This window comes from Acomys minous (genome assembly GCF_964271855.1).
Source record: "Acomys minous genome assembly, chromosome: 9".
In the NCBI taxonomy this organism is placed as follows: Eukaryota; Metazoa; Chordata; class Mammalia; order Rodentia; family Muridae; genus Acomys; species Acomys minous.
The window spans coordinates 21121759-21147221 of NC_140490.1; the positions used below are offsets into that span (position 1 = coordinate 21121759).

Here is a 25463-nt window from a genome sequence, read left to right on the forward strand (position 1 = left end):
GTTAACCCAGGGCCAGGAAGTGACAACATGGCTCAGAAGGCCACAAGCCACCAAAAAACAAAAGTTGATTTTCAAAAATATTATGGAAATGTTTACTGGTATTAACAATATAAAACATTCGGCTTTGTTTGTTTATACTCTATTTTGTTCCAAAAAGGATTAAAGCATCTACAACCAAATAGAAGAGGCTCATGTTTCTAAGGAGGGGGAGGGGGAAATGGAAAGAGGGGTGGGGCTACATCCACCGTGCCAACGCCAGGCTGGTTCTGAATGGGACACGGACAGCACTCATATAAACATGGAAAGCTTTTAAAACCCAACATCAACACCCAGCTCTCCAGCTCTTCCAGCACAAAGGGCAGTGCAGAGCGCACTGCTGCCCAAAGTCTAGGAACAAAAGACTTCACTTTCTCTCACTTGTTCCCAAGGCTCAGGTGCAAAAAGCCACAGAGCACAGGGGTCAAAGTTCCTCTGCCTGCTTCACGCTGGGGTGTGGAAGAAGACCCTCCTGAAGACCCTTTGGCCTCATCCTCTTACATATGAAGCTAAGATCAGTCTTTGTGCTCGGAGGTGTTGTGAAGATTCTAGAAAATAAGACAGGTAACAGTGCGCATGCCCAGTACCTGTGCGCATGCCCACTACCTGTGCACTGCTCCATGACCAGCAGCTGTGTTATATCCTAGTTCTCGCCAAAGAATGCCAGAAGAACAGCGTGCCAAGCATCGCCTTATCCTAAAAACCCATGCAAGATCACACAAGAGACTCTAGAAGAACTAAGAGGAAGGTCTGAGGAATACTGGCCTCCAAAGTCTCAGAAAATCGAACGAGGACTCCTAGAGCTTCTAGAGGTCTGCAGAGGGAGACAAGGCCAGCTTCAAAGACTTAGAGGAGGTTCCCTAGGAAGCAGTTCTAAACTTAGTTCCAGAGAAGGATTTAGGGAGATAATAAGGGCATTTCGGATAATGGCAAGCCATAATCACAAGGACTTGTAAAATGCAATGAATACTATTTTTAGAAGAGGAATAAAAGACCTCATTATCTGGGAGTGGTAGAGAATTCATTAAAAAGAAATGTGCAGGGAACCCATGTAGGAGGGATTCCAAGGACCAGGCAATGGAGACCCAACCTGAGGAACTGGAATCAGGGAAGGGATTAGTGAGTTGTCACAACTGGCTGGGGCCTGTGGATTAGAAGGACTCCCAGAGTTGTGAGTCAGGGGAACTGCCCCCCAGAAGCTGGAGGTATGTGGGTCACCCTAGAACTATGCTAAGACAGACAGGAAGTAGTGGCTGGAAGAGGCACTCTGTGGGGGTAAAAAAAAAAAAACCTGGCTGACTTCCGGTGGTGATGAGACAGGAAGGCTAGCTACACAGAAGCCAGGTGGAGGCTGCTGGCTCTGACACTCTTCTGTTTGGCCACCCATCAGCTTTCGCTTGGGGCACCGACTCATGGTAAGCACAGTTTCCCCCATGCAGAATGGGACTCAAGGGTGCTTTACCTCATGTGGACTTTTGCTGGGCTCATCCTAAAGTGGGCAAAAATTGTTGACTCTCTTGGTAGTTTTGGTATCACAAGCAACCAACCTTTGTCACTCAAAGTCAAATGGAGGCCATTGACTGCGTCCCTGTGTCACTCATCTAGCTTATTAGCATCTCCTCCTGGCTGTGTCTTACTGAAAATATAAGGCTCAAGGAAAATGGCGATGGTTTGTTTCATTGAAAAGAAACAGTAAGTCGCTTTTTAAGACAAATAAGTAAAGGCCAGTCCTTCTGCCTTATTTCCTAGGAGCGGGGAAAGAGAAGATGACTCAACATGTTGTACTAGTGATTACCTGCCCCCTCTAAGCCCTGTCAGCAACACAAAGGCTTAGTCTAAAGCTAAACCCAGGACACATTATCCCTCTAAGCCCAAACCTTAACTCAAGGGGACTGACAGGCAGGTCTGCATTTCTCCAGGAGGTTGTGGTAGGTTCTCTCGGGTTCCAGAGAATCTAAATCTAAACCTAAAGTGGACTTCTGCCTTAGTTACTGAAAAACATTTCTCATTCCTGTTCCACACAGCCCATCTCTTCCAGTTCAAACTGAAAAGATGAGGTGGGTCTAACGTGCTATGTCTGGAATAAACAGTTAGGGATGTGGATGCCTGAGGAGATTCTTTCTTAGCATGCCTTTTTGATCCTTGAAAAATCATCACTGAGGGCCCTGAGCATACATGCCTCCCTATTAAGCTCCTGGTATTTTGAAACAACATTTTGAGAAAACCCACATAATCCAAGGAGATCTGGCAAATGACCAACTGCTGACCACTGTCAGTATCTAAGCCTGGGAGTCAACAAGCATAAGGACTTTAGATGGTCCAAGAACACAGCGGGAGGGAAGCACATTTAGGCATTGTCTCTGAGCCGGACGACGCATCTTCCCTGAGAGTCCTGTAGCCCACCCAGATGCCATGTGGCTTTTTTTTTCATCTCTTACTTATGTAACAGAGGAATATTCTAATGTAACATTAGCTTTTATTAGTCAGTTTTGCTTCCTTTATGAATCAAAACTAAAGTTAGCAACTGTCTTGATTACAGAAGGAAATAGGTTTACAGGGCTTTCTGGATGGGTAGCACTGGAAAGGTAACCTCCCAAAGATGAATGGCATCAAAGAATTACTACTGTCATCAGAGGAGATCTCTGTTCACCCCTGCAGAAGCTCCACAGGCTCCTGTGATTTGCAATCGATGCAGGACAGCACAAACTGAAGGGTTCTTGTGCAGAGATTCTGTGTAACCTGTTCAAGCCAAGTGTCCTTGGGGAAGTGGCAGCAACTGTTGAGTCCTATTTTGTAGTCTCTGACGTGAGACCTCTAGATAGGCACTGGGTTAGTGTCTTTTTAGGAATCAGTCTACAAATACCCTCTATTGCTATCAATACAAAGTTAAAAAAAAATCCTATCTTTTTACCTCTCTCAAGTATAGTCATTCACCACTATGGCTAAATTCTTTTGAATGGAGAAAATTTCCCTTAGCAACACAGGAACAGATAGAAACTTGGGTTCAATTCCAACGCGTTACTGGGTCAACTGTTTTAGGAGAACGCTCCTCTCAAAGCACATTGGCCATTTGAGTGACCCAGTGCTGTCCCTTTATGAGGTAAAGGCTGTAAATTATCTAGATGAGTTAAAAGGCAACATCTTAAAGTGCCAAAACTGCAGGGCCACTAAGCGACTGGGCTAGCAAAGCTTCTGAGCCCAGCTAGTCCCCTGTTTTGAATCCTAAGCACATGTATTAAGTAACTTATACACAGAGCCATTAAACAACCAGTTGCACTGCCAGGTACTAGGCTCATACAGGAAAGATGCTACAGAGCAGGTACTTAGCTACTGAACACAGGTACCTATGTTGAAAAGTAATACTTTCCATGGTACTATGGAGAGTTCAAAACAGAGGGGACAGTGACAGAGAGGACCTGGAATATGTGGATGACCCTGGGTTGCTGTGGTCTAGGTAGATCTGTTCAGGGAGCAACAGATAAGCTGAGACGTACATGAGGAGAACCAGGCAGCATTTAGAGACAGAGGCTGTGGTGAGCTCAGGTGTAGCTGACTGGGAGATTCTAGGATGGTAACAAGCGAAGGAAGTACATTGGCAGGAGGGCACGGAGCAAGCTGGAAGTCCAGGGCTCGGTGACAGGAAGGGAGGGGCACACATGGGTCCAGCTGAAAACTCCCTGGCAAGCCAGAGTAACGACTGTAGATTACTGAAAGGGGCACACATGGGTCCAGCTGAAAACTCCCTGGCAAGCCAGAGTAACGACTGTAGATTTCAGGACTGTAGCTCCTGAAATATGTAGACCCCCTTTTCTTAAGTATACTGTCAGCAAAGATGCTTTTTCTATTGCCTTTCTCTCACCAAGGAAAATAGGGCCTGACAAGCCAGGAAGAGTTTCCTCAAAGACAGGGAAGATTACACGAGTACCTTCTGTCCAATGGGCTGGGGAAAGAATCGAGTTCTCCCAAATACTCAACATGTACCTCTAACCATCAAAGTCACTTCCACAGGGGCGTCTCAGAGACCAGGGGTCTCCATGGTACATCCAATCAACATCCCATCAACTCAGGCGGGCCCAACCCCCTTGGAGGACACACCAACCTATGGGGTTTAATACAAATATTTTTCTGCCACTGGGAAAAGCGTAGGAAAAAAAAATATGTGCTACTTGAAAATTAGAGAGTGAGGAATACCCAGAGCATTGGCCTGGAAGCTAGATAAGGCTGGAGAATCTAAGAGTGGGAAGTCACGTAACACAAAGTAGAAAGAAGGAATTGCGGCAGTAATGATTGGTTTGGGTGAAAAAAAAAGGGGGGGGGAGCTAGATGGAAAGAATTTGGAAGGTAAGAACTTCCAGATGGCCGGGCTGGTGAAGATAGCTATATATAGAGACAGAAGAGCTAATTAGTTCCTGGGCCGAGGCCCCAGTTTCTGTTGAGTGAGTGATTGTCTTGTGGTGGTTTAGTTCAATACACACCACATCGTGAGTAAATTAAGTATTTGAGGTTTTTTTTTTCCCCAAGCAATGGGAATTGCCCAACCTTAATATAATTAATTAAGAGTCAATGAATGTTTAATTTAGTTCTGGTGCTTGTAGCGGCAACACAATGAGCTCTTTGTCTTGGCCAAGGTTCCTAAATATTGGGAAGGGGAGAAAGGCTGGAAGAGAGCAAGAGTTAGTCAATCGTTTTTTTTCCCCCCACAAATACTCTGATGCGCATACTCTGCCTCCCCAGTGGAAGAGCCCATCCAGGGAAACCTAAGAGCTTGTCCTCCCAAGAAGGCTATGGCGCTCTAGGAGGAAAGCTGCTGCCTGGTGCTTCTCTGCTGGCACCAAGAGCTACAAGTCACACTTTCAAATGCCAGTTTTGTCAGCTGTCTGGACCATCTTTACGGACAAATGCTCAAACTGCACTGTCATCTGATGAGCTCTTAGAGTCACATACAGTCAAAAGACAGTTGAGAAAAGCTGAGACGGAGATAGGCGGAGTCAGTGAAACATTCTTCACTAGGATGCTACGACCCAATGAATGGCTTTTGGCTAGCCTCCAGCTACTCTCTGGCAGGTGACCGGAGAGAGGTGTGTGGATTCTTACCACTGCAAAATCCCCGCTATTGGCTCTTGAGAAAAGGCTACTAAAACCAACAGTACAAGGTGCTTCCACATGCTGTGTCTATCTTGTGTCAGCCTTCTACATGGTACTTTATTGACATCATCTCAGTCAGTGCTCACCACAACATGAGTCAGTCAGCGCTGCTCTTACGAACCCCCCCCCCCCCCCCCAGGGAGCACACAGAAGCTAAAGCTTGAGCTTCTCTCAGGGCTAGCAAACAGACGAAGCAGACTCACCACAAAAGATGCTTACTCTTGCAGGCTGCACTAATTTGCCTTCACACCTGATCCCGTGGGAGTTAGTCTCTCATTGGACTCTCACTAGAGACTACCAAACAGCTGAGTGGTTCTGTGGACACCAGGAGAAGAGGCTCAGTGCTTTTTTTTTTTTTTAAATCCAGTGAAGGAGTATATGCTTGGTGCTGTTTCCATAGCGACCTGTAGGGCTGTAAAAGGTTAAGGATGATCCCTGGATCTGGGAGCCAATGGTTTCTCACCCACATTGAGTTGGCCTGAGAACTAACATGCCAGAGAAGGGAAGAAAGGAGAACTAGGGTACAGAGAAGACAAAGTTCAAGTCATTTCCCCTCTGGAATCTAGTCTCAATGCATTGCTGGAAAGCTGTGACACTGTAACGAAGTCAGGTGGGAGGAGATTGGGCAGGAAGGCCTATTGGTCCGCACTCTCTATTCTCCTAGTTTGGTTTAAGCATCAGCACAAGGACACTCAGCTTGGCCCAGGGTTAATTCGTCTTTATTCCTGCCACATCCTGTAGGACAGTGGTTCTCAATCTTCCTAATTCTATGACCCTTTAATATAGCTCCTCATGTTTTGGTGATCCCCTCGACCATAAAGTTATTTTTGTTGCTACTTTATGACTGTAATCTTGCTACTGTTATGAGTCGTAATGTAAATATTTTGGGAGATGGAGGTTTGGTGAAGGGGGTCTCGACTCATAGGTTGAGAACCATGGCTGTATGAGTTGCCATCTTGAGACGGTTGCAAGTCTAACCTAGAACCTCATAGCAACACGTCAACAGAAAGTGTAATTCATCTAAGTAAACATTGCACCACAGAGTTTAGAGGGAACTTAGGCAAAAGTAAGTTTTCCTCACTCATACAACTTGCAGCTAACATACTCAATGCAATTGCATAGAGCGGAAAAAAAGAAAGAGAAGAGCGGATGATGGTTAGTTTCAATTCCCCACTAGTTAAAGGGCTTAAGAGTGATCCTGAGCCAGTGACCAGGATAGCCTTACGCATCCAAATTCTTAGCACGTGCTCTTCCTATTTTGCATTCTATCCCCAGTGTTTCTGCACACCACTACTGCCCATCCGTTCTCTTCTCCAGCTAATCCAGACAGAATCCTTATTGCTCCCACATGCTAGGCCCTGGAAAGTGCAAGGTAACGAACGTTCCTTTTTCCTAGGCTTTAGGGCAAATATCCAATGAGGAGTACTTTGCCTGGCTCACAGAAGCACCCAGTCGATGCCTGCTTAAGATACTCACTGAGGAACTAAGCTAATACAGTCCAGGGAAGGACAGTGGGGAGCTGGTAACACTTCAACAGTCCTGAGAGCACTTGGTGCAGAGCAGGCACCCACAGCATTGATTAAAGAATGAATGGTGAAGTGCGGGGGTGGGGGGGGTGGGGGGGTGGGGGGGGTGGGAGGGGGGAGGGACGGGCAGATAGAAGGAAACCCAACAAACTCTGCCTGGCAGAGGGGGCAAGGCTTTCCCGGGGCCACTAGGCTGCTGTGTCTGACAAGGCCTTGTAGGGGGTCTTGTCTTAGTTCAAGCGCTGTGATCTCAGGGCTCTGGGGTCAGAAGGACCTGAATAGGAATGCTGCTGTGCTACCTAGTTACCATACCCCCGACCCCTGGGGCAAGACAATTACTTGTCTTTCTAAGAGGGCAAAATAAGAACCTCCCTCTCTAAATTGCTGGGAACATTAGAAATCGGTAAAGTGAAACGTAGAAGAGGCGCAAGCAAATCCTAGCAGGAACTCTTGTCAGACCTAACCACTACCCATCCATACATCCTATTTGCCAGGCATTAGCTTAGCACTCTGGAAATGTCAACACTAGTGCTCACAATAGCCCTGTGAGTCAGGTACTGTTATCTCCTATTCTGCAGATAAGGAAAATGGGAGCAAAGAGGGTAAACAGCTAGTCAGAGTCACACAGCCAGGAAGTGGTCTAGCAGGGATTCCTACACAGGCGACCTGGACAGTATCTGTACACTTAACCTCTGTGATGTGCTGGCTGCAGACAGAGAGAGAGGGAGGGAGGGAGGGAGGGAGAGAGGAAGAAGGGAGGAACAATGTTCTCGATGCTAATCAAACATTGTCCAAAACTCAAGGACAGTATATAAGATAATGCATATTAATTAAACAACAAAGATGTGGATGTCAAAGTGGCCATATTAACATGACTGTTATCCTAACAAGGTATAATTAAACCTAAGTAAGTGGGGTGCTCCTTCTAGACAGCCTTTCCCTACCCTGAAACTGACACTTTGCCATAATGACTTGACCATTTTGATAATTATATTTTTGTTCTTTAACTAATAGGATAAAAATGTATTCCTTATCACCATGAATGGGACCAGAACTTTATTTCATTTTTATTCATTTTAAATCCACATTGTACCCTCCTCCCTCCTCTCCTCCTGGTCCTACCATTCCCCACTCTTCCTCCTATCCCTCTCCCCTACTCCTCTGAAAAGGGGAACCCACCCCCACTAACCCACCGCAGCACCCTACGGCCATACCACCATGAATGCGCCTGATCACATCTGTACCAGAATTTTTATGTGATATAATTTAATTCTGTAACAACTCAATGTCGCTGTCCGTGATTTGCTAATGATGTGCACTGAATTTCTTTCACTTCCCCACCTAGGCCTCTTCCCAGAGCCAAAACTGAGCCTGCCCTTCCTGAAGTTGCATAATCAAATTCTACAAGTAGAGAGAGCATGTCAAAGGAGTGCTGGGTCTGAAGGAAAAGCCATAGTGCTAGTAGATCCTGTAGTAAGGGATCTATCTGCTCATGTGGTAAGGGAACTCTTCCTTGAGCAAACAGAGGGTGGTGGGTGTGGTTTGGAGTTAAAGATCCAGACAAGGAGAAGAAAGATCCCTAGACCTGGGTTCACCCTTACCTTGTCTGTGACAGCCTTAGTGGGCGTTAAACACACGTAGACTCTCATCCTTGCACCTTTCGGAGGGCAAGAAGCTCATGACCCTTTCAAAACAACAGTATTTTTTCACTAAGAGAGAGAGAGATATCACAGAACGGCAAACAGTATCAGATACATGATGGTTCGTTTCACATTTTATCTACCATACCAAATATATGTTTGAAAAGTGCCCAGCATTCAAAGAAAGAATAAGCAGGCTACCAAGATGAGACTTGATAGCCTATGACCATATAGTGGGGGAGGAGGTCCCCCTTGGTCATAGACCTAGGGGAGGGGAATAGGGTGAAAGTGGGGGGGGGGAGGAACGGGAGGATACAAGTGATGGAATAACAATTGAGTTGTAATCTGAATAAATTAATTAAATAATAAAAAGAGTGACTAGCTGTTCTACATTACTTCATGTATCATCGGCCCAGTGGACAGGCAGGCACATTTGGGGGACTTCATAAAATAACTCCATGCGCCTTGCTTATCGGGACATAAACCTCCCTTCACTGGGTTGAGCCCCTTAGGCTGGCTCCTATTCTACTTCCTAGCAAGAAACAGGTACTTAATGTAACATGTACTGGTGGCACAGGTGCACACATGGCTCCTCAGAGGCCTATCAAGCAGTCAGCAAGTCTTAATTAATGTCTACCCTATGCCAGGCACTGGTCTGGTCTCTGAGGCTACAGAAGTGATGAAGCCCGGTTGAGAGTCTGCCCTTATGGAGCTTGCATTCTACTGATTCAGACAAGATTTGCACATTTTTCTTCTCTCCCATTTCAAAGGCATAACTACGACTTTAAAGAGACATTGCCCTTGAGCCTCCTTTACCAATACAAAGATGATGTCAATGCATCGTCCTCCTGCCTCCTGTTTATTTCTCATCAATACACAAACTATGCCTGGAAGTTGAAGGTGCTGGGTGAGAAAGGCCACGCGCTCTGCTCACCTCCCACATGGCCTTCTAGAAGCCGTGTTTGCATTTTAAGAGCTGGCCACTTAACCACACAGTGCCTCGTGTGCTGTGGGCATGTCAGCTGAAACCTCTGCACTGCACAGCTTAGCACAAAGTTCCCCTCCTCTTCCCAAGCATGGGCTTTGAAGCAGATCTGAAGGCATGGGCTAGGGATTCAGGTGGACTCTGCAGACACGAGGACAGTTTATAAAGATCTGCTCATACTAGAAGGAATGACCAGAAGCCAAGAAAATAAATGGACAGTAGTGTGCTTGTTCTCTCTCCTTGCCTTCTCCTGCAATGTGTCATCCAGAGGCAACCTTGAAATCACCTGCGGAGTGTGTAAATGTCATAGGGACTAGCTTGCTTTATGTCCGTCATCTTGCCTGAATTCCACCTACTAAACCCTCTTGCTCCTGGCTGTAACCTGATCCTCACCGAGATTCACATATGAGATACCATCTTGACAAGACATTTGGAATCTCTTCTGGGGGAAAAAAAAGTAAAAGCTGGCATTCTTCCAGGGGAATGAGTGGGTTTGATGCCAGTGTCCACAGGAGAAGCATAAGCAGCCCGTTGGAGAACCTGCCTGGAGAAGCTTTGCATAGAGGCTGAGATCAGGCTGTCTTCTTCATAAACCGTCTTGGAAGGAAGTGTGCTTCATTCTGCTAAGGCTCTGCCTCCTGCTTCCGCTTAGAAGCAGCAGCTTGCATTTATTGTGAGGACACGCTGGCAAAGCCAGGTCTAGAAGGGGAGCACTACAGGGGTCATGAGAGCCAACTCATGTTGAAGCAATTCCTCCCCCTGCTACTGCAGCAGTAAGCGCTCCTAGAAGGCAACCTGCCTTAATTTATTTATTTTTTTAAATCCCCTTTCCGACCTCTTATCCAGATAATCAACCACTGATTATTTTAAAAGTATGCTAATATTTAGACAAATCTCTCTAGATCTCTCTCAGGTTGGAACAGGAAATGCTTTGTGTCATTTTAATGTTTACCAACATTAGTTGTGAAATCACATCATCCTGAAAGAAAGCATTTTTAGATTTTTTTTTTTTTGATATGGCTTTATCAATTGGGATGTGAGGTCAGGACCAAGCAAAGAGAAAAATCACTTCATAGGGACTTGGCTCACTGTCTCTAACTAGCAACAGTTTCTACCATGGGGTTTGTTTGTAAATTCTTTTAGGGTTTTTGTTGTTGTTGTTGTTGTTATTTTGTTTTTTAAAATCTTTCCCCTACTCTCAAAGTTATCCATACTGATTGGGGGTGGGGAGAATAAAACAAACAGGAATGAACACAGTATTAGAGGTGGGGTTAGCAGCACGGTATTTGGGAACTGGCAAGTCTGGTTCTAGTCTTTGTTTTGACCTTTGTTGGCTGATGACCATGGACAAATCACTCAGCCTCCATTTTCCCATCTGTGAAATGAATAGCAGCATCACCACCCCACATGGCTGGCACAAGGGTTGAATGCCATACCTGGGATGCTGCCAGGGCATAGGGCATTTTAAAAGATCCATAGTCATCTAAGTGAATGAATGGTTCCACAGATTCATCTATTATCACCAAAGCAGTGATGTTCTAAATCAGGGTTTAGCAAGATACTCTTATGAGAAGCCAGCAAGTAAATACTTTAACCTTGGCGGGCCATATGGTTTACATCACAGTGACTTAATACTATGATGCTACATGAAGCCAGCCACAGAAAACAAATTAATGGGAGTGGCTGGGACTCAATAAAGCTTTATTTATAAAAAAAAAAGGCAGACAAGGGACAAGACTTGCCCTATAGGTTATAGTTCTACAGCCTTTGTTTGCTGGTCTGAATATACATACGTGGTGATGGCCTATACTCAGTGTTGGGCAAAATCCATCAAAGGGAACTGAGGACATGAGTCTGTTATACTCAGCTGCACTTGCAACACTCAACGCTTTCCATTATATTTCATGATATAGCATCTATGGCTGTCACCTGCTTCCCTCTCCATCTCCTGGCCAGTCACCCACACAGTAAGCCAGCCTGTTCTATACCCAGTTCCTTCCAGAGGGCAGGCCTATTGTTAGAATTCTGCTTTGGTCTGCCTCCTGTGATGTCATTGCCTACCTGTCATGGGGACGTGGCCCTGCCCAGTATATAAAAGGACAAACCCCTGCCTCACCTCTCTCCCTCTCTACCTTCTCTCTTTCTTTCTCTTCCTCTGTCTCTGTCTCTTTCTCTGTATTGCTCGCTCTTTGGGGTACCCCTCCCCCATTTCCTTCTCTCCCCATGCTCATTTAATAAACCTCATATAATCTAATATCTGTTGTCTTGGTATCTTATTCTCTTATATCTTATTTTAATCATAAAGTTGGTTCATACCATGGCAGGTCAGAAGCCTTTTAGAAGATTCCTTTTCTCTTTCTACTCAACTCAGTGACAACCTTTGTCTGTCTAAATATGCAGAGAGGAGTCAGTAACTTCTTGCCCATGTGCAGGCAAAGAAATGAAACTCCTATGATTTCCTTTCATCTAGAGAAACAGAGAGCTACACCGTGTGAGCTGGGAGAACAAGAACGAAAGGAAGACTTGTTGAAGTAACACATCTTCATGCTGAACCGCAATGTGGTCCAGGCTCTGCAACAGCTACCCCAGTACTGATTAGGACCTCAGACAGCATGATGCTTTCCCTTGCACACATACTGGGGACAGAGATGGCACCCAAGATGTGCTGACCAACTCCAAAGGCCAAGTCAGTACAACCTATATTGTGCTCATAAGTGGAATTTCCAGTGCTAACCCATTCCATATCTTACGTTGCCAGATATTCTAACTTAATGCAGTCTGCAAGATTTTACAGATTAATGTATTTACTTTTTGCTGTATGTGTGTGGTGGTGGGGGTGGCGGGGTGGGGAACTCTCCTACTAGACCATAAACACAAAAGAAACCAATTTCTATATCCATTATTGTTCCTGCTACCTTGGAGGCTTTTATTATTATTATTATTGTTGTTATTATTATCATCATCATTATTATTATTATTATTATTATTATTATTATTATTATTATTAGTCTTTAGAATGACACTGCAGATAGCAGTAAAGGCACTGGGTGAATAATTTGCCACAGTCATCTCTCTGACTCCGCAAGCTGGCTGTTGTTATTTCCCCCATTTTACTGATGATAAAACTGAGGTTCATGAAGGTTAAACCTTCTAGTACAAGGCCAGAAAGCTAACAAATGGCAAAAGCGTAACTGAACTCAGTTCTATTAGGCTATATCCTAGACTCTTCTTATTCCATTCAGCTGCCCACACACAATCATTCCCATTGTCCCAACCCAGACAGTGACCCCACTGGCCCTGTTTATTTCACAACAAACAGAAGTCATCATTCTTTTCCCCCCTCTGGCCATGTTTGTTCCTAGTGCCTAAAAATTGCCCTTACCTATAAAACCAGGATAATTTTCCATTGCCAATACACATCCTAACCTCCTCCAAGAGATCTTTGTATGAACTAACTCCATTTCCAGCATCCATTATGCTGTTAAAAGTACAAGTAACGTTTTCTCCCTCTTTCCATAGCTTCCCAAATAGTGAATGCGGAATTCTTTCCTAGTGCAAATACAAGGAGCTCATAACTTTTCAATGGATTATGAAAGTTATTCCCCCAGGGGCTCAGCAAAGCAGTCATCGCTAGGCATAGCCTTTGCATTACGTCAGTGAATTCAGTCGTTCCTAAGCTAATGGTGGTTCTTAATAATATTATTGGGATTATTATTACCTTCAATTAAAAAGTTGCCCATGAATGATTTACTACTTCAGAGAGACTCCCTAAAGAGTCATGTTAGAATTTGGAATCTTTTCACCAAAGGGTACTATGAGACCAGGAACCAGAGTCCCCTGCCCATCCCCCTAGTAAATACATTATTTAATAAATACACTACATTCAAACACTTTTATGTTGTTGGCTGGTTACCAGGTTTTTAAATTGGCTTCCTTAAGGGTAGATAGGGCTGGCTAATCACTACCACTTTGTTCTGAAGCATGCAAGGAAATCAAGAAAACTTTAAGCATTTATTTAGCAAGGCCTATTAGGATCATATCAACAGTAACACTGAAACCTGCACAGCACCATCCGTCTGGAGATGGCTGGCAGCACAGGGATGGGGTTCTAAGGCCCAATGATGTGACAGTACTACCCACGTCCTTCCTTTGACAGTATCTTCCTTGGAAGTCAGGGGCACTGCTCACTGTATTCGAGGTCTGTGTGTTCCTACTCTGCATATATGTTCACAAATAGAGGGAGTTCCTAAAGAGAAAAATAGGTGCATACAGGCATTAAAACAGGCTTTGTTGTGCCCAGAATCTGATGCTCAGGCACCATATAAGTAGGTCTCCAGACTAGGAAGATTAAGTCCATGAGCTAGGAGGAGAACAGCGCCTTCAGACCTAACTTGGTGTATGGATGGATTTTAGAGACCCAGGTATAGAAAACTCTAGGAGATGGAATCTCTGACGTCAGGAAGGACCAGAGACAGAGAAGTCAAGAGGCCTGTGGACAGGAGAAAGAATGCGGGCTCAGGGCCAGAGATGAAGATGCAGGGTCACCCTGTTCTGCCAGTGATACAAAAATATAAGTAAATATTTGTTTAGTAAGTGAATGAACAAATGAGTAACTGAGGCAAACGTAGCATCCTGCCTACCCCTAAGCACTACCAACTCTACATCAGTATCTACACTGACTCCTACTTTTACTAAAAGACTTTCCCTTCCCACCCCAACCGAGGCCAAGGCATATGCATGAACAGATGGCATGTTCATGCCTATGGAGCTTGGGGATACATGCGTATAAGTGCACATGCTTGCACGCAGGTTCAACTTTTGTTTTTAGCAAGTGACTTGCTTCAAGATCCAGGTTCCCTTGAGTTCACAGAGGGTGGGAAGCAGAGGGATGGATGGGCTAATGCTGCCTAGTGGGTATCACTGCCACCCCGATCTACAGGGCTGCAGCCCAAGAGAGTGTGTCATTAGGAGCGTAGTTTAGGAGGGTCATTGACAAGCCCTGCCTTGCCTGATATGAAGGATGCTGAATAGTGCAAATCCTGCGATTATATTTAGCATTCCCAAGAGGAAATGAAGGCTGGATAAGGACAATTTTTTCTTCTTATTCATGCCCCAGGTGGTTTCCTTGACCGTACTGGTCCTCACCAGCCCATTCATTCCTGGTCTACCCATTTTTGTTGAGGAACGAGGTACCACATTTACAACAAGGCTCCAACTCTCTAGGGACAGCCTGGCAGGCTTCTTCTGCCAAGCCCTTCGCTGTCCTGACATTCACACTGCTCTTGCTGTGCACCTTCTGAAGTCCTGACCGAGTCTCACTCAACCTTGGAGCAGAACCCACAGGCAGCTTGATCTGCCTTAACTTGCAGACTTGAATGTACAAGTCAGGACTCTTGCTTCAGGCTGCCTTGTGATGTGCCCTTGTGACCCAGTTCTTGAGATAACCATAGAGCAGCTTCCTGCTTAAAGACTGAGAAAAAAGATTCCAAGAGATAGAACCAGTCACTGATCACAGAAGGGATGTGTTGGCTGCAGCAGGTGCATGACGGAGGTGGAGGAAGTTAGATGAGACAGCTTCCGGTCTCCATGCCTATGTCCAGTGCAGCCATGCCATCCAGTTCCTGACTGCCGCTCCCACATAAGCTTTCCACAAGCTCCCTGCAGGGATACCTTCTGCTTGCTCACAACCACAACTGGCGGCATGCAAGCTTTCCTCGGCAGCACCCTGATGACGCTTTGGAGGCTTACTCTGCATCCTCACACTTCAGGGAGGGACAGTGATGGCCTCAGACTCCAGGAAGGAGCAGGCCAGGTCTATGAAAATACTCTTCTTCATACCTCAGGGACTGGTTCATGGGGGGGGGAGACGTGACAGAAGTTCATACAGTGAGACTGCATGGGGTGGGCGGTTGCTGTCTCCACCCTTCTCAGCTATCCACACTGACTTGTGTGTGCGTGTGTGTTGGGGGTGGGTAGCTCACAGCAGCTGTTCACTATCTTACGTGAATCTCATGTGAGCCCACCAGAGAATAAAGTCTCCTGGGAAGAATAAAGTCAAAGACCTCAAGAAGCTGACCTCTAATGATACCTTTTAAGGCCCCTGAATCTAGCCATCCCTAATGTCCCAGGAGTCATCAGACACTGCTTTTACAGACATAAAGCTGATACAGTCCCTTTCTTCCCTTTTAGCAGCAATTTAAACAGGTACAAGGGCTCTTCCCCATTCAGGTGGGTGGGCGAGATCTCTTGTTCTCTCCTTCCCTACTTCCTCCAGGTTCTTCACAATGGAAAAACAAACAAACAAACAAACCAAAACATCAAAACGTTAGACTAGAAATTTCCTTTTAACTCACATCTAGTGAAAACAGCATATTCACCATGGGTCCCTATTTCCCACCAGCCAGGCAGTCTCCAGTCTCAGTTTGATTCCAGTGCCTCCAAGCAGCTGAAATTACAGGTGTGCAACACCACACCTTGCTGAGGAGTACTTAGTGTTGACCAACACGATGTGGTACTCAGCACTGGTTCCACTCAAATCCCAAGGGTCAGTGCAAAATCAGGAGGCAGAATTTCTCCTCTCCAGGCAGGAGAGCCAGCTCAGGCAAACAGACACGCTCCAATGGACTCACTTTCATGCCATGCCACCCCCAAAGGAGGCACCTGCTGTCTGCTGGATGGCTACATGATGAGAGATTTGTAGAATTGGAGGCCACGAGCAATTCAGGGAGTCTTCCTTCTCTTCACTTTCCCACAAAGAGATGTGGGGTGTTAGGAGTTATGCTCCATTGTTATCCATGATGCCTTCTTTTTCAGTAAAATTTCCTTTCTCCATTCACTAAGTCTCTCTGGTAAACATTTTACTTATTATCACAAATAGTGTATACACACACACGTATATCATGTGCATCTGTGTGTATTGGTGTGTCTGTGCGTGTGGAGGCCAGAGATGGAGTTAGATCCCCAGGAAGTGCAGTTACAGGAGGTCATGAGATGCCCATTGTGGGTGCTGGGAACTGAACTCCAGTTCTCGGAGGGAACAAGAGGGTCTTAACTGCTAAGCCATTTCTCTAGCAGAATTCTCTATTTGGCTCTGGTACCTTTTGCCAGCATATACTCTTTAAAGCATACAGGACCATTCTTGGGCCACCTCTACACACGCCAAACACCCCCTTAGGTGGGACAAAGCAGGGAGTGGAGTGACTGGTTTTATTTTTAAAGATTTATTTATTATTATGTATACCTTATCTGCCTGCATGCACACTTCCAGGCCAGAAGAGGGCATCAGATAATAATATAGATGGTTGTGAGCTACCATGTGGTTGCTGGAAATTGAACTCAGGGCATCTGGAAGAGCAGCCAGTGCTCTTAACCACTGAGCCATCTTTCCAGCCTGGAGTGATTGGTTTTACTCATAGACTTATCTATTTGTTACTTTTAAGATTAAGTAAGTAAAAAAATAGACAAGGTGCAACGTTTTCTTGACAGGGAAACAGTGTCTTGCCACACTGAAGCCGGTAGGCGCGTTGATTTGCCTAAGGGGATAATTACAAAATGCTGTCACCATGTTACTTACCCAGACTTACATTTTCATAAAAAAAGTTTGAGCGTTTTAGACTGAGAAGGAATGGCCTGTTGGCTTAAAGAACCTTCTCTGAGGGGCTGGGCTACCTGTGCTGACAGGTGGGGCTCTGTGAACAGGTCTCTCTGACTTCCAGTTCAGGATAATCAAGATGGCGCATCTGTCACAGAATGCAGGTCAGGCCTTGTTGACAAAGCCCTCTGGCTTTTTCTTCTCATCTATGGGTCTCTTTCAGTCCTACATTAAGCCTTGGAGCCTCTCCTCTGAATTTAATACCAATGTTTTGTGGCTTTAAAAAAATTGCCAAGGTAAACTTTGCCCTGTGAAGTTGACTTTTCAATTCCTCCTTAAGGTTTTACTAGGTCAACAGAGAGAATAAAATTAGATGCAAATTTCTAGCATAAACTATCTTTTCATCAAGGCCAGGGTGATTTGCTAAGAGGATTATCCTGAAAGGTTAGAACTTAAGTTAAAAATCAGGATTGGCGATCATTGGAGCTTAGAAGGCATTTAATAAAAATGAAAACAGAAAACTGCCCCTTGAGTGCTACTTAATATCAACAGTTGTCAAGGTTTTTCCAAATCTCAATCTGATTCAAGGGCATCAGGATGATCATAAGTCATCCTTCCGTGGCCCACTGCTGCCTATCACGCAGGAGTCTACGCCTTGGCCAGAAAGAATGCAAACGCCCCTCTTTCACAAGGTTCTTCTTATTGGAGGAAAAATGGAGGCCTGGAAAAGAGTACCTGCCACTTTAACAGGACCAACTTCATAGTAATTACCATTTCCACAGTAATTAGTGGGAAGGAGATTTGGGATTTCATCTTTAAAATGAAACAAAATTTGGGGGACCAAGTATGCGTATATTATTTTTAATAAAATCTCTACACTCGACTAGTTTTAGGAGGAGGACAGAAGGACACAGCTGTTGGCGTATTTGGCTCATTTTTCTTTCCTCAGTCAGACTGTCTGAGGGCTTGCAGTGCCATCGTCCTTCATCAACGTCACCGCTACAAGAATGAAAAATAGCACAGACATACACCATTTTCCCAAGTGCTGCCAGAAGCCTCCATCATCCACTCACTCACTCCTCACTCACTCACTCACTCTGGAGCCTGTGGGTTATCATCAAGCTTATTAAATTCACCATTTTTAATTGATATCATTTGATAATGAGTTTGCTGGTGACACAAACCAGGCTTCCCACATCCCTTTCAGCAGCTCCATGGGAACTCCCAGCATCCTTTGGAAACATCACTGCCTCGCTTTGCAGGTGTTGTGCAGCCTACTTCCACTGACTATTTGGGTGTTGAAAATACCCAGATAATCCAGAAGAGCATAGACACACAGAGTTCACCATCAAGCTGCTGGGAGACCTAGCCTCAAACTGAGAAAAATGTCCGGGGAGGGGCACATTTGCTAAATGGTCGGTTAATTCATGGATGCTTTAACGTTGTGTTTGGCTTGCTTGGCCGTCCTCTAAACACCAGCCCTCCACTCTGAGTTTCTGAAATGGAGACCCCCAAGGAAATCCCTGTGCAGTTGGCGCATGTCACTACGAGTTGGGCACAGGGAGAGGAGGGCCTTTCCAGGCAGTCTCCTACAAAAGTGCTGTGGCAGACTGTGGCCCATGAGGGGGAAATAATACATTTCAGGCAAGTGTAGGTTAAATAAGCCCTTGAGGACCGGTCCATGAACTCCACTCTAGTGGAAAATGAGGCCCACATTCCAAAGCAATTTCACAACACACCCATCCCCCCCTTTTAATAACAGCCCATTTTTATGGAGGGAGTTGCCTATTCTGCACTTCTGTAATAGTGAATTTGTGCTTATTGTGTTTCTGGATGACAAGGTGTGCCTGTTTCTTTCCTGCCTATCAGTTTGCAGAAAGTAATTGCCCTGCAATTCTTAATCCCACCGTTCACGCATTCCTTTGTGCATTGTCCCAGTTTGTCATGTCTGACCTGTCACCCAAGTGCTGATCTTCCTCAGCTAAAATCCATTTGAGAACCATCTTTTCTCTTCAAGATGTCTGGTATGAAGATGCACTGTTTTGACTAAACCAGCAAAACATTTACAGAGTGCCTTTCCCAATCCCAAGAGGAAAAAAAACCTGTTTGTAAATGAAATAGTAGCACTTGGACTTGGGACTGACTACTGGGACTGCTATTTTGTCAGCATGACCTAATGAAGAACGATCTTGATAAATTTTTTTTCCTTTTTCTGTGCCACACACCATGCTAGGCATTTTACATGCCCCATCTTTTTAAATTTCCCTTTTAAAGTAATCTTCCCGTAGGGTTTGCCCCTTCTCTGTGCCCATGGTATATGAGGCCATTAGGACCAGGAGTGCTGTCCTTTAGTTTATTCTGCATCCCTTTATCAAGAACAGCATCTGGAAGAGAGGAGGCACTCCATGAGCATCTTCTGAATAATCCCCCCCAAAATACCCACTTTACAGATGGAGAAACCAAGGCACTGAGAAGTCATGGATAAACAATTTGACTAAGGTCAAAGAAAGAATAAATAACATATTAGGCTTCAAATAAAATCTAATAGCAAAACCTACAGTCTTAAAAGATATACATGCTTCTCTCTCTCTCTGTCTCTCTGTGTCTTTGTCTCTGTGTCTGTCTGTCTGTCTGTCTGTCTGTCTGTCTCTCTCTCTCTCTCTCTCTCTCTCTCTCTCTCTCACACACACACACACACACATATATATACACACACAGTGCCCTAATAATCCATAGACTCTCAGAGGTCGGCCTGGTCCATCCTCACTTTTGATAACAGGTCAGTGGCTGAAGGTCGCCTTCATACCCATTCAGCAACGTATCCTCACTCTGTTGGTATAGATAACTGGTTCTCTGGTGTGCTGTGCCCTGGCCTATGGACTATTAATTACAGCCACCACAAGGTCTATAACCAACTGGCCTTGGAGAGAGGCTGTTTGGCAGCAGCTGTAAAAACTGAACAAAGTTATTTGGAAATTAATCTGAGGTTGACTGTTGTCTCACAAGTCTGGCTTTGGAAGGGAAAGATGAAAGGAACTATCCTGTTGGTATAAATGTAAACTTATATATATATCATACAGGCGCACCCACCAGCACACTGACTGAAAGTTAAAGTATGATTATCAAAGGATAAGGGAGACTTACAACTGTGATGTAAAACATCAAGAAATATGTCCTGGATTTCTGCATTCTGCAGGGTTACAAAGTATGCTCTGAGCTAAGGAGAGTTAAAAGAGAGAGCGGGAGGGAGCAAATTGAAATATCTTTAGGTAGACTTAAGTATAGCTTCTGAGATTACAATTCAGATCAGGGCTTGAGCTTCGTTTCAACATTCCTTTACTGCTAGTCATCTGACAAAGGCCTGCAAATAGGGAGGAGGCAGGCTGCCACTGCCTAGGAAGAGACACTTATCTGATCTCGGCCCATCTTTCTTCAGGTTCCAATCCCAGGGCAGCTGGCCTCTACTCATGGAGAGCCTCAGCAATATTGTACAAAGCCCAGCTCGCTGAAGGTTGCGGCCTGTGGTCCTGCAGGGCACCTTCTTTGTGGGATGTGCCTGGCAGGGGAGGTGGTTCGAGCCATCCCAGGGTCTGCTGGTGGGCAAGGGCCAAGCTCTGCAATAGGGTAGTACCCACTCGCATGCCGGTGGCAGGAGACAAGGCCATGCTGATAGTCCACAGGGCTACAGGGAAGGATGGCTCAAAGGTGGCAAATCCCTCCTCCTTTTCCCAAGGCCCGGAAGACTTCTAAAGCTACAAGTGTGAGGAGAGCTCTGAGGGGCTAACTTTCCCTCACTCTTTCACTTAGTCCTTCAGCATTCACCCATCCAGCTATTGAGTGATTTATTCACTCACCTTCCTTTGCTTCAACGTATAATGGAGAGTTAGGGTTTAAATGTGAAATGCCCGTGGCAGGATCATGCTTTAAGCCCTTGCTTCTAAGCTGGTGGTACTGTTTTTAGACATTTATAAAGCTCTGGGTGACATGGGCCTAGCCGGCAGACACTGGCTTCTGGGATGGCTTTATGACATACACCACAGCCCTACTTCTCTTTCTTATTTCTCTACCTCTTGATTCTCCAGGGTGTGAAAGCTTCCATGACAGCCGCTGCCTTGGAGCTGTCCCATCAAATCTTAGCCTCCGTGCTGGCCAGGCATTCTGGAGCCAGGAGCCCAGCTATGTTTTCTCTTAACACCATTTCTGTCAGGTGCATCACCACAGTGATCAGGGAAGTGAACCCACGGAATAACCTAGTGCCAGAACCAAATGCACAGACTTGGGTGGGGGGCCCTTTTGTGAGACTTCTGGAGAGCTCCCAAGGCTAACCCAACTCCAGCATCGCCATCTATACATAGGGTCCACCAACACAGCCGGCCCCTTCAGGGGATGTTTCCCTAATGTATCGTCTGGAGCTAGGAAGTGCTCCACAGAAGGGCGCAGATGTGTTTGGCAGTTCTGTGGAGCTACTGCAATGTGGGTTAACAGGTGCCTGCCTCTGCAACTGAGAAAGGCCTCAGGTCTATGTGTCTGCCTTGGGAAGAGGGGTGTAACTCATGAGCAACATGGGATGCAGCAAGGTAAGACAATTATAAAGAAATGGCCAGAGAAAGTTCCTCAGAGGAAGTGAGGAGCCTGGAGTAAGCCTGCCAGGAGAGGTGTCATGCTTGTCTGAGGACCATGCCTGCACGGCTTATGCAGGGGACAGGAACATTTCCCCCCTTGCTAGAGGTGCCTACCTAGAGCTTCAAGTAGGCAAGGAACAGAGAAGTCTGGCTCCTTCCAGGACAGCCTTATGGGTCCTTGGGGGTCAGAGAGGGGAACATACTGCTGAGACACGGGGGCATCTGTCTGTCACTCTATGCTAGTATAAAGGGAGGGCAGAAAAGGACACAAAAGACCTTAGAACCTCAGGATTATTTCACAGACTAGCTCTTGGGACTGTCCAACAAGGTGTCACCTACCTCCTGTTTGGCGTCCTAGGGCCACTTGCAGGTGCACATCTGTGACCACTTGCAGGGACACAGATCAGCATGCACTTCTGTCCTGGAGTCCGGCCATGCTCATTTGCATATTTAAAATCCCCAAGAAGCTCTATAATGGATAATTTGTTTCACTGTCTTAGTTCAAAAATTTCTCACCTTGGGATAACAGTTATGTTCCGTACTCTCATAATATACCCGAAGAAGTGTAGGTCCAGAGGAAAGCGAACAGGACTTGGTCAAGGCCACAGCCAGGGACCAAGCTGAACCTGAATTCTTGTACTGGTAAATAGCTCTTCATTGTCTTTTTTGTTCTCCCATGGTGCAGAGGTACCCGTCTCGTGTGACACTGCTATTTGGAATAAATAGTGACAATGCTGACATGTCTGTCAAGCAGAAATCACTCAAGGTGATTGCCTTTTCACAAGTTACTGAAAACAAACTGCGCAAGTGCTCTCTGATGAGGAGCAGGGCCATTGCGGGGATGTGCTGGTGGACACAGAGGCAGAGGCAGGCAGGGGAAAGGATTGAGCACTCCATATCTGGGCCAACCCTCCCACTGCCCTCACTGGCCACTGCCTCCGTTTCCACATGGGGAAATTAAGGAGTGCATCCTCTTTCAGTTTCTACCCATTTGTCACCCTTGTGGAATTCAGAGGCTATCATTCTAGGGAGCCCCACACCCACCCCTGAAATGCCACGTCCCAACATGGCGACTATTATGCTCTCTGTCTCCTCCCATGCCGTAGTTCCCTGGCCTTCCTAGAACATTAGTAGGCTTCCTGTAGAGCACTCGCTTGGCTCACCTTTCCTGCATCACCTCACACCGCCTTTCCCTTGATCGGTGGATTGTATCTCCTTTGTGCTGGCTCCTTCCCAGTCTGGGAGCCTTCTCACGTCAGCCTTTCAGGAGATCTTATCTGAGAGAGTATCCTTGTCTTGTCTTATCTACTCCCCTGTCTTTGTACTCGCCACTATTTAAAGTGCCCTCCCTTGTGCATTTACTTGTTAATGTCTGATTTGGATGTTTTTCCCTCCACCCCCAAGGACAGAATATTATCAACTGCTCTGGATTTTACTGCTTATTTACCTGGCACAAAGACTTGGCAAGAAACAGGCGCTTAGTAAATTTCAATTAGAATACGAGGGTGATTGATCTCTGTGAAGAGACAGCCTGCTTGCCACTTCCAGGCCCATGGCAGCTAGAGCATGCTAGAAGCTCCCCCCTTTCCCCATAGAATGAAGAACCATGGCCCGGCACTCCTTCTTCTAGTCTTGTTCCAGAAGCTTGTATGCCCCCTCACAGCACACTGTGTGCACTCTGTCTTTGCTACTAGAAAGGGGGCAGGGGGTGGGGTGGGGCCTGTGCTTGTGCCCTGTGAGTCTGGGGCCCCTGCTGGACTCCACAGGTCCTTCCTGGGGATCAGAATCCAGATTGCTCTTCTTGAGCCAAGGAGTCTCTTCACCATGCCATCAAGGGTTTTTTCCCCCCATCTAGGAGGGACTAGCCATCAGGAATTTTAAAGTCCATTCAAATCACTGATGTCGTCCCCTCCACATGTGTCACCTGAGAGAAGGATCATTAGAAATGACAACGCCTAGCAGAAATCGTACCTGTGGAGGCCGTGGACTCTCCGCTGGGACATGCCAAGCAGGCCTTCCCACCTTTCCAGACCTTGATCTCTTTAGCATATGGATGAACCTCAAACACCCCATCCCTTGTTCTCACTCCCAGGCTCAGCCCTCCATCGTCTCCCTCTAACAGTCAGTCCATAGGCGTAGGTCGGTTAGGGGGTGAATCTGAAAATTATAGCCAAACAAGTTATTTTGCCAAAGAAACTTCACACTCAGGGAAAAGGGAGAGCAGGCTGTATTCTGTAATTGGTGTTCCATTCAGTCTCAATCTGCCATGCACAAGCTTGTACCAAATGAGGGGATTTTCATACCTGGTAAAGATTCAAGACTTTCCACAGACTGCAAAAATGTCAAAATTATAGCGGTGCCGACCCTCGCCCGTCTCATCATACCTTCCTGCACATCAGCTCAAAGCCTGCGTGGTCAGCAGACTCTGCGGCTGGCCAACAAGAGCTCACATCTTCACACATCCTCCCGCCAGGACCACAATGCCACAGTTCTGTGGAGGAGATGGGCCATGCCTTCCCCTGCGAACATGCCAGAGCCGGAGGCCCGCCTTCCTACAGATCCTGTGGGCCTTCACTAAATTGCATGACAGCTTCAATGTAAATAGGCCACATCTGCCTGGATTTAAAAAAATAGCCACATGCCACACAGCGCAGTGGACTGTGCTTACTTATCACCCACAGCTGGAAGTCAGGCTCTTGTCTGGGCCCAGACAGGACGTCCTCTAAGATGCTGTGACACAATTGCAGCTGACCACTGACTGCGACGATTATTCTCCATGTATTTTGTTTTCCAGTATTTCCCCGACTATCTATTTGGCTGGGAGAAGAAGGCCAGCATTCACAAAGGTGTCTGCATCTCTTGGACCAGGACCTGACCGCCCATGTGTCTGATGAAACCTGTGTTCTTGCTGGTACTCACACCCCCTTTGCCTGCTTTGGCTCTCTGCTCCCTGCCTGGAGACACTTAGTGTCAGGTAAGAGGGCTTCCACGGCACCCCCTTCCTCTGGTCATGTTTACCACTCAAGTGAGTTTTGTCATTGCTGGGCACCAAGAAATGAGGAAGAAGAGGCACAGAGACATTTAAGCACATTGCCAAAGGTCATATCCTGGAAGCTGTCAGCATTGGAACCCGACACCACGGCCTATTCTTCATCATCCAGAGTCAAGACAGACAGACACACACACACATGCACATGCACGCACACACACACACACACACACACACACACACACACACACACACGTGCGCGTGCGCATGGAAACACATGCATACCTACAAAGACGTCTCGCCAGTGGATGAAGGAGTTCCTTTAGGAAAACCAATTATCAAAGTGACATATTTAGTCTTCCTTAGGCATACCACTTTATCTCCTAAATGCCATTATATTATCTATAGACATATATACTTCAATCCAAATCACTGTTTTTTTTTTATAAGCAGTCTTTCTCAAATTCCTACAAAATTGTAAATTCTACTGAATTCGACAGGTGGATGATAAAAGATAACCCACTCACAACACCACTGATGGTGTGTGCTGCGGACCTTTTGCACTGGTGGCAATAGGTTGGGCCTTTGGGGGAGTGACCCTAGGAGCCAGGTGAAAAAGTCAAGGGATTACTGTAACTTATCCAAACGACACCCCAAGCAATGGCCAGGACTGTATCGATGTGAAAAGATATCCATAAATTAGGACTACAAGAGAGACACTTATGAATGATTTTTATAGCATAGCTTAAATCTCGTTAAAAAAAAGATACAGTGTTTGTGTGTGTGCACACATGTATGTGTGTGTATGTGTGTGTGTGAGTGTGTGTGTGTCTGCTCTTGTGAGTATGCGTGGATGTACAAACACTGCTGTGTGTGAGTCTTGAGAGTCAAGACTGGTTGGGAGGAGCGTGCAGATGTTAGAGGGCCTT

At 45.9% G+C, this 25463-nt stretch overlaps 1 protein-coding gene across 20 annotated transcripts in view; it reads right to left on the reverse strand.

Annotated features, from left to right (window-relative positions):
• ERC2 (ELKS/RAB6-interacting/CAST family member 2) overlaps positions 1-25463 on the reverse strand; it is an 869527-nt gene that overhangs the window by 107930 nt on the left and 736134 nt on the right. For 2 of the 20 annotated variants that reach the window (XR_014781667.1, XR_014781670.1), the window contains 2 exons: positions 23517-23702; positions 21885-22014 (listed from right to left, as the gene is read on the reverse strand). The exons of 17 other annotated variants lie outside the window; for them this stretch is intronic. The gene's annotated coding sequence lies outside the window, so the exon portion shown is untranslated. Of the gene's footprint in view, positions 1-8304; positions 8417-21884; positions 22015-23516; positions 23703-25463 lie in introns of those variants that run through there. One more of the 20 variants, XR_014781671.1, reaches the window with a different exon arrangement.